At 42.0% G+C, this 8136-nt stretch overlaps 1 long non-coding RNA gene across 1 annotated transcript; it reads left to right on the top strand.

Annotated features, from left to right (window-relative positions):
* Positions 1 to 3464: 3464 nt before the first annotated feature.
* LOC112267140 lies at positions 3465 to 8094 on the top strand. The gene is made up of 3 exons (XR_006079276.1): positions 3465 to 4160; positions 7552 to 7705; positions 8057 to 8094. It is a non-coding gene; the product is annotated as an uncharacterized LOC112267140 (long non-coding RNA).
* The last annotated feature ends 42 nt before the right edge of the window (positions 8095 to 8136 follow it).

The raw sequence follows: 8136 nt of genomic DNA, 5'->3' as shown, positions 1-8136 counted from the left end.
ACATTCACCGAGTGCAATTACCGTGAAATGCTTACTTATGAAATTAACGAGGCTGTATACAAGGGGTACCGAGTCAATTTGCAGGGTTTGTCGAAGTAATTGAGCGGTGGAGGCTCCTCAGAGGAGGAAGGGGAGCACCATCCTCAGTGAATTTCATAAAAATAAAGATATGAAAGTTATCCTTTTTAGATAAAACTATACTAAATATATTAATGTCACCAAATAATTGATTAAAACGCTGTTTTGCAATGAAGGTGGACAGTAGCCTCAGCAGCACTCCGTAGGCTAGCACCATGGTGTAGCCGGAAGACAGCTCGCTTCTGTCCTCTGGATACATTGACTTCCAATAAAAACCTAGGAGGCTCAAGGTTCCCACCCCTTACATAGACGTGCACAGTAATTATGACAACATCCGGAGGAAGTCCTCCAACCTATCAGAGCTCAGCTCAGGCAGCATGAATTGACATGTTGTCCACCCAATCAAAGGATCAGAGAATAAATATAGTACTGAAAGCATACAGTGCATTCGACAAGTATTCAGACCCATTGACTTTTTCCACATTTTGTTACATTACAGCCTTATTCTAATATGGATTAAATAAATAATAATTATTCATCAACCTACATCCATTACCCAATAATGTCAAAGTGAAAACAGGTTTTTATAAATTGTTGCTAATTTATTAAAAATAACAAACATAGATTGATTACATACAGTAGCAGTCAAAAGTTTGGACACATCTACTCATTCAATGGTTTTTCTAATATTTTCTACATTGTAGAATAATAGTGGAGATATTAAAACTAGGAAATAACACATATGGAATCATGTAGCAACCAAAAAAGTGTTAAACAAATCAAAATATGTTTTAGATTTTAGATTCTTCAAAGTAGCCACCCTTTGATGACAACTTTGCACACTCTTGGCATTCTCTCAACCAGCTTCATGAGGAATGCTTTTCCAACAGTCTTGAAGATGTTCCCACATATGCTGAGCACTTGTTGGCTGCTTTTGCTTTATTCTGCGGTCTAACTCATCCCAAACCATCTCAATTGGGTTGAGGTCGGGTGATTGCGAAGGACAGGTCATCATATGCAGCACTCTCATCACTCTCATTCTTGGTCAAATAGCCCTTATACAGCCTGGAGGTATGTTTTGGGTCATTGTCATGTTGAAAAACAAATGATAGTCCCACCATGCGCAAACCAGATCGCTACAGAATGCTGTGGTAGCCATGCTGTTTAAGTGTGCCTTGAATTCCAAATAAATCACAGACAGTGTCACAGCAAAGCACCATCACACCTCCTCCTCCATGCTTCACGGTACTAACCACACATTCGGAGATAATCCGTTCACCTACTCTGTGTCTCACTGAGACATAGCGGTTGGAACAAAAAAATCTCAAATTTGGACTCCTCAGACCAAAGGACAGATTTCCACAGGTATATTGTCCATTGCTCGTGTTTCTTGGCCCAAGCAAGTCTCTTATTATTGGTGTCCTTTAATAGTAGTTTCTTTGCAGCAATTTGACCATGAAGGCCTGATTCATGCAGTCTCCTCTGAACAGTTGATGTTGAGATGTGTCTGTTACTTCAACTCTATTAAGCATTTATTTGGACTGCAATTTGAGGTGCAGTTAACTCTAATGAACATATCCTCTGCAGCAGAGGTAACTCTGGGTCTTCCTTTCCTGTGGCGGGTCCTCATGAGAACCAGTTTCATCATAGTGCTTGATGGTTTTTCCGACTGCACTTGAAGAAACTTTCAAAGGTCTTTAAATTTTCCATATTGACTGACCTTCATGTCTTAAATTATTGATAGACTGTCGTTTTTCTTTGCTTATTTGAGCTGTTCTTGCCATAATGTGGATTTTGTCTTTTACCAAATAGGGTTATCTTCTGTACACCACCCCTAACTTGTCACAACACAAATGATTGTCTCAAACGCATTAAGAAGGAAAGAAATTCCCCAAATTTACTTTTAACAAGGCACACCTGCTAATTTAAATACATTCCAGGTGACTGCATCATGAAGCTGGGTGATAGAATGCCAAGAGTGTGCAACGCTGCCATCAAGGCAAAGGGTGGCTACTTTGAAGAATCTCGAATATAAAATATATTTTGATTTGTTGAACACTTTTTGTTTACTACATGATTCCATATATGTTATTTCATAGTTTGGATGATTTCACTATTCTACAATGTAGAAAATAGTTTAAAAAAAACTTAAATGAGTAGGTGTCCACACTTTTGACTGGTACTGTATATGCTTGTGAACAACAGCCAGTGTTTATTAATATTATATATATTTTTACCTGCACCCTAATCTGACTGACTGTTACCATTAATCAAATGCTTTTTAACAACTGATCATGGTGTGGTGGGGGGACCAAATAGCGTATCGAGAACTGCTAAAAAGTTGTCATGATGTGCGGGCCTCTCTCACTCACGTGATTCATCCAATAGTCGACTAAGCTTCCTGCTGCAGCCCTCTGAACACACACACACACACACCTCACCACAGCCTGATAGTCAGCAGCAGCAGGTCACAGAGAAATATATGTAAGCCTATATATTTTTCTAAATGTAACTAGGCAAGTCAGTTAAGAACAAACTCTTATTTACAATGACGGCTTACCGGGGAACAGTGGGTTAACTGCCTTGTTCATGGTTGGAAGGACAGAATGACCTCGTCAGGTCAGGAATTCTATCCAGAAACCTTTCAGTTACTGGCCCAACATTCTAAGCACTAGGCTACCTGCCATGGCGGCAGCAATGCAACTTAGAAGTAGCCCAAAAACCTGCAACCCGCGACCAATACATTTTCATCCACGACATCGTTTTCAAAGTAGACCAATTTCGGGAAAACCTCGAACATGGCAACCCTGTGCGTACTTGACGCATAGCAAATGCTTATAACTAACCCATGACAGACCACAGCCTGCCGTTAACCATGGGAACAAATGAGTCATAGGGCAGAACAAGCAGGGAGGGGTGCAGAGCCAAGAACGAGCTAGCTAGCGGGACCCTGCTTGCTCCTTGTAGCATGCATTTACATATTTCTGTTAGGGAACGACTACGCAGTGAAGTGCGGCTGTGCTAAAACTCAAGTCGTCCTTGTGCTTCTAAACAACACCAAAGGATACAGTCTACAAAATTTAATTCACTCTGTTCGTAGCAGATTCTAGTTTTGGGAATAGAAAACTGTATTGACATCAAATATTTCATCAATGAGAACATTTGCAGAATGTCCTCTAAAATCCATCTCATTCCACTCACCATCATATTTACTATTATTATTATTTTTAATTGAACCTTTATTTAAAAAGGCAAGTCAGTTAAGAACAAATTATTATTTAGAATGATGGGACTCCCAACCACAGTCAGTTGTGATACAGCCTGGATTTGAGCCAGGGTGTCTGTAGTGACGCCTCTAGCACTGAGATGCAGTGCCTTAGACGCTGCGCCACCCGGAAGCCCTCCTGGTAAATGAGCGGAACCGCTAAGCAGATGCTTCACATTTATACAGTGAAATATCCTTCTCATTGTTATATTTGTGGTATAGGCTTTATTGGCATTTAAAGCGCACTACTGAGTTTTTATATCACTAGTAAATCCTATTGCGAGTTTCAAGTGTGATAAAACGGATACGACGAGTTCGGCACACGCCTACTGTATATTGCCGCATTCAAAACAACTGGGAACTCCGAAAAATACGAGGTCAATTCATAACTTCAGTGATTTTCAGGTCGGAAATTCAGACCTCTAGAAAGAGGCCTGAATCCCGAATTGGAATACCAAGTTGTGTGATCGTTCAAATCCATTTTTCCCAGCCAGGAGCAATTGTTTTCCAGAGTTCCCAGTTTTTTCGAATACTCGGATGTCGAACATTTCCGATTTCCCACTGGAACGCAGCATATCATTTGGAAAACGAAACTAACAGGAAACGGCCAGGGCCCATTTGAAGAGCGCCTCATGGAATCAGTGTTGCCAACTATTTTTATGTGAGAATCGTTATTGGCTCTTTGATTTGAAGCTAGATTATGTTTAGTTTCGACATCACACCACCAATTTGGCTTGCTGCGGCACGACCGCTGGACGAAAAAGGTATTCAAATGTATGCAATCACTACTGTAACTCGCTCTGGATAAAAGCGTCTGGTAAGTAGTACATTTTTGCCCGACGTTACGTTATCGCCCCTTCTGCCGCCTCACCTATGTGAAGCTGGCCACAATAAGGATTATTTTGCCGCAATAACGCGGAATTTGCGTGTTGCCTTCAAAATAAAAGTTCCGAATTGAAAGTGATTCCAACGGATACAAATAGTGGAATCATGTCATATTTCAAACAACTACTTCAAGGTCTCTGATCGAGTGACTGAAACACTACTAGCATGCACCGCAAACTAACTAGCCATTTCACACTGGTTAGCCTCACAACCCTTTGACCTCCTGCAATAAGAGCAAAGACGCTACTATTTGTGTAAACTCTACACAGTTGTGTTCTGTGAGTGTCACTGAGTAGGCTTATCTCCCATTTAATGGGTGCAACATCCACAGGCTGCACAGTGCTATAATACAGTTCAAATGGCCCAAAACAAACTAATGAGAATTATTCTCAAGCTCAGCTCTAGGACGGCATTGGTCCTAATAATTTCAGGGAACTGAACAAACTGTTGATGGTCATGACCTTGCCCCCAGTTACCTGTCTGGTTATTTTAATTTAATTAGAGGCTCAAGCCTTGGGTTACAGGCAACATCTGCACTGAGCTAAAGGATAGAGCTGTCGTTTTCAGGGAGTGGGACTCTAACCCGGAAGCTTATAAGAAATCCTGCTATGCCCTCCGACAAACCATCAAACAGGCAAAGCGTCAATACAGGGCGAAGATTGAATATACTACACCGGCTCCGACGCTCATTGGATGTGGCAGGGCTTGCAAACTATTACAGACTACAAAGGGAAGCACAGCCGCAAGCTGCCCAGTGAAACGAGCCAACCAGACGAGTTGAATTATTTCTATGCTCGATTCGATGCAACTAGCACTGAAACAAGCATGAGAGCATCAGCTGTTCCGGATGACTGTGTGATCACGCTCTCCATAGCTGATGTGAGTAAGACCTTTAAACAGGTCAACATTCACGGGCCGTAGGGCCAGACAGATTACCAGGACATATACTCCGAGCATGCACTGACCAACAGGCAAGTTTCAACCTGAGTCTGAAATACCAACATGTTTCAAGCAGACCACCATAGTCTCTGTACCCAAGAACACTAAGGTAACCTGCCAAAATGGCTGCCGACCCGTAGCACTCACGTCTGTAGCCATGAAGTGCTTTAAAAGGCTGGTCATGGCTCACATCAACACCATTATCCCATTATCCCAGAAACCCTAGACCCACTCCAATTTGCATACCGCCCCAACAGATCCACAGATTATGCAATCTCTATTGCACTCTACAATGCCCATTCCCAGCTGGACAAAAGGAACACCTACGCGAGAATGCTGTTCATTGACTATAGCTCAGCATTCAGCACCATAGTGTCCTCAAAGCTCATCACTAAGCTAAGGACCCTGGGACTAAGCACCTCCCTCTGCAACTGGATCCTGGACTTGCTGACGGGCGGCCCCCAGTTGGTAAAGGTAGGTAACAACACATCTGCCACGCTGATCCTCAACACGGGGGCCCTTCAGGGGGGCGTACTCAGCCCCCTCCTGTACTCCATGTTCGCTCATGACTGCATGGCCAGGCACAACTCCAACACCATCATTAAGTTTGCAGATGACACCACAGTGGTAGGCCTGATCACCAAGAACGATGAAACAGCCTATAGGGAGGAGGTCAGAGACCTGGCTGTGTAGTGCCAGGACAACAACCTCTCCCTCAACGTGATCAAGACAAAAGAGATGATTGTGGACTACAGGAAAAGGAGAGCCGAGCCCAGCCCCATTCTCATCGACGGGGCTGAAGTGGAGCAGGTTGAGAGCTTCGAGTTCCTTGGTGTCCACATCACCAACAAACTGTCATGTTCCAAACACACAAGACAGTCGTGAAGAGGGCACGACAAAGCCTATTCCCCCTCAGGAGACTGAAAAGATTTGGCATGGGTCCTCAGATCCTCAAAAAGTTCTACAGCTGCACCATCAAGAGCATCCTGACTGTTTGCATCACTGCCTGGTATGGCAACTGCTCGGCCTCCGCCCGCAAGGCACTACAGAGGGTAGTGCATACGGCCAAGTACATCATTGGGGCCAAGCTTTCTGCCACCCAGGACCTCTGTACCATTCAGTTTCAGAGGAAGGCCCTAAAAATTGCCAAAGACTCCAGTCACCCTCGTCATAGACTGTTCTCTCTGCTACTGCATGGCAAGCGGTACCGGAGCGCCAAGTCTCGGTCCAAGAGGCTTCTAAACAGCTTCTACCCCCAAGCCATAAGATGTATGTATATATTACTTCAATTACCTCGACTAACCGGTACCCCCTGTATATGGTTTGATACTTTTATTTGACTTTTTAAAAAACGTATCTATTTTTTACTTAACACTTATTTTTATTAAAACTGCATTGTTGGTTAAGGTCTTGTAAGCATTTCACTGTAACACCTGTTGTATTCGGCGCTTGCGACAAATAACATTTCATTTGATAGCCATCACGCCAGAGCTAGTATCAGACTGCTGCGCTATAGGAGCATGGCGGTAAAGTGCTTTTTCCTTAACACTGGTGCAGATGAATGGGATGGTGTACCAAACCATATAAAATCCATCCCTACGCTAGAGAGTTTGAAGATACAGTAAACCTTAAGTAATGATTTATGGGCAGAATGCTTAATACTGCACAGGCTTAAAGAAAGTATAATTACTTCAATGAATGTTACTTGGTAATCTATTTTATTTCTTGTACGGTTTCCTCCCTATTGATGAGATGTATTTTGTTTTCATGTTATAATCTTGTTTAGGTTTTCTTTTCATGTATTTTCATGAGGACCATAATGGAAATAGGTCTTAACTTTTTTGAGTCATCCTTGATGATAATAATGGCATTGTACTGTATCAACATGTCTGGTTGCATTGTGCCTAAAATTGTTTAAAAATACATATATAATAATAATAATAATATGAATGTCCAATACATACAATAGACTGACTGGAAAGGTGATTTCCCACAGTCAAAGTCCTGCTAAGATGCTAATATTTGTGTAAACTCTACACAGTTGTGTTGTGTGAGTGTCACTGAGTAGTCTGATTTTCATGGTTTCAACATCCATAGGTTAGGCTGTACAGACAGTGCTTATAAGTATGGCCCCAATGCCATTCTAAAGTCTAATACATCGACAGTGTGATTTCAACTGCACATTTTTTTGTTGTGTCAAATGAACAAATTATTGTCTCTTGTTGGATTTATTTAACAACATTATGAACTTGTTAAGCATTATTTACTCCAAATATGGCATGATTCCACTATTTGAATCCGTTTGATTCACTGTCAATGGGGGACTTTTATTTTGAAGGCGACCTGCAAATTCCACTTTTGTGGTTTATCCTTATTGTGGCTAGCTTCACATAGGTGAATTCACCAACACTGACCCGCAGAGAAGGACTAAACTGATCATTACTGTCAACCAGACAAGGACAACTGAAATCCACATATTAAAACGTAGTCTGAATATTGGGACAGGAATCACAAAAACAATCACAAGTTCATAACAAGGTATGTTTTTCATTTTATATTGCTTTGTTTTATCGAAAGCTCTAGAATAGAAAATGTATCAGGCGACCACACTTTCGGCTCTAGTAAATAAAGAGTAAATATATTGAATAAAAATATAAACGCAACATTCAACAATGTCAGGTTTTACTGAGTTAAAGTTCATATAAGGAAATCAGTCAAATTAAATAAATGCATGAGGCCCTGATCTATGGATTTCACATGACTGGGGAGGGGCGCAGCCATGGGTGAGCCTGGTAGGGCATAGGCCCACCCACATGGGAGCCAGGCCCACCAATCAGAATGAGTTTTTCCCCACAAAAGTACTTTATTACAGACAGAAATATTCCTCAGTTTCATCAGCTGTCCGGTAGTCTGGTCTCAGACGATCCCGCAGGTGAAGAAGCCGGATGTGGAGGTCCTGGACTGGAGAG

This window comes from Oncorhynchus tshawytscha, linkage group LG02 (assembly GCF_018296145.1).
Source record: "Oncorhynchus tshawytscha isolate Ot180627B linkage group LG02, Otsh_v2.0, whole genome shotgun sequence".
NCBI classification, from domain to species: domain Eukaryota; kingdom Metazoa; phylum Chordata; class Actinopteri; order Salmoniformes; family Salmonidae; genus Oncorhynchus; species Oncorhynchus tshawytscha.
The sequence above is the reverse complement of the archived record's forward strand: the minus strand, read 5'-3'. Positions and strand labels throughout refer to the sequence as shown.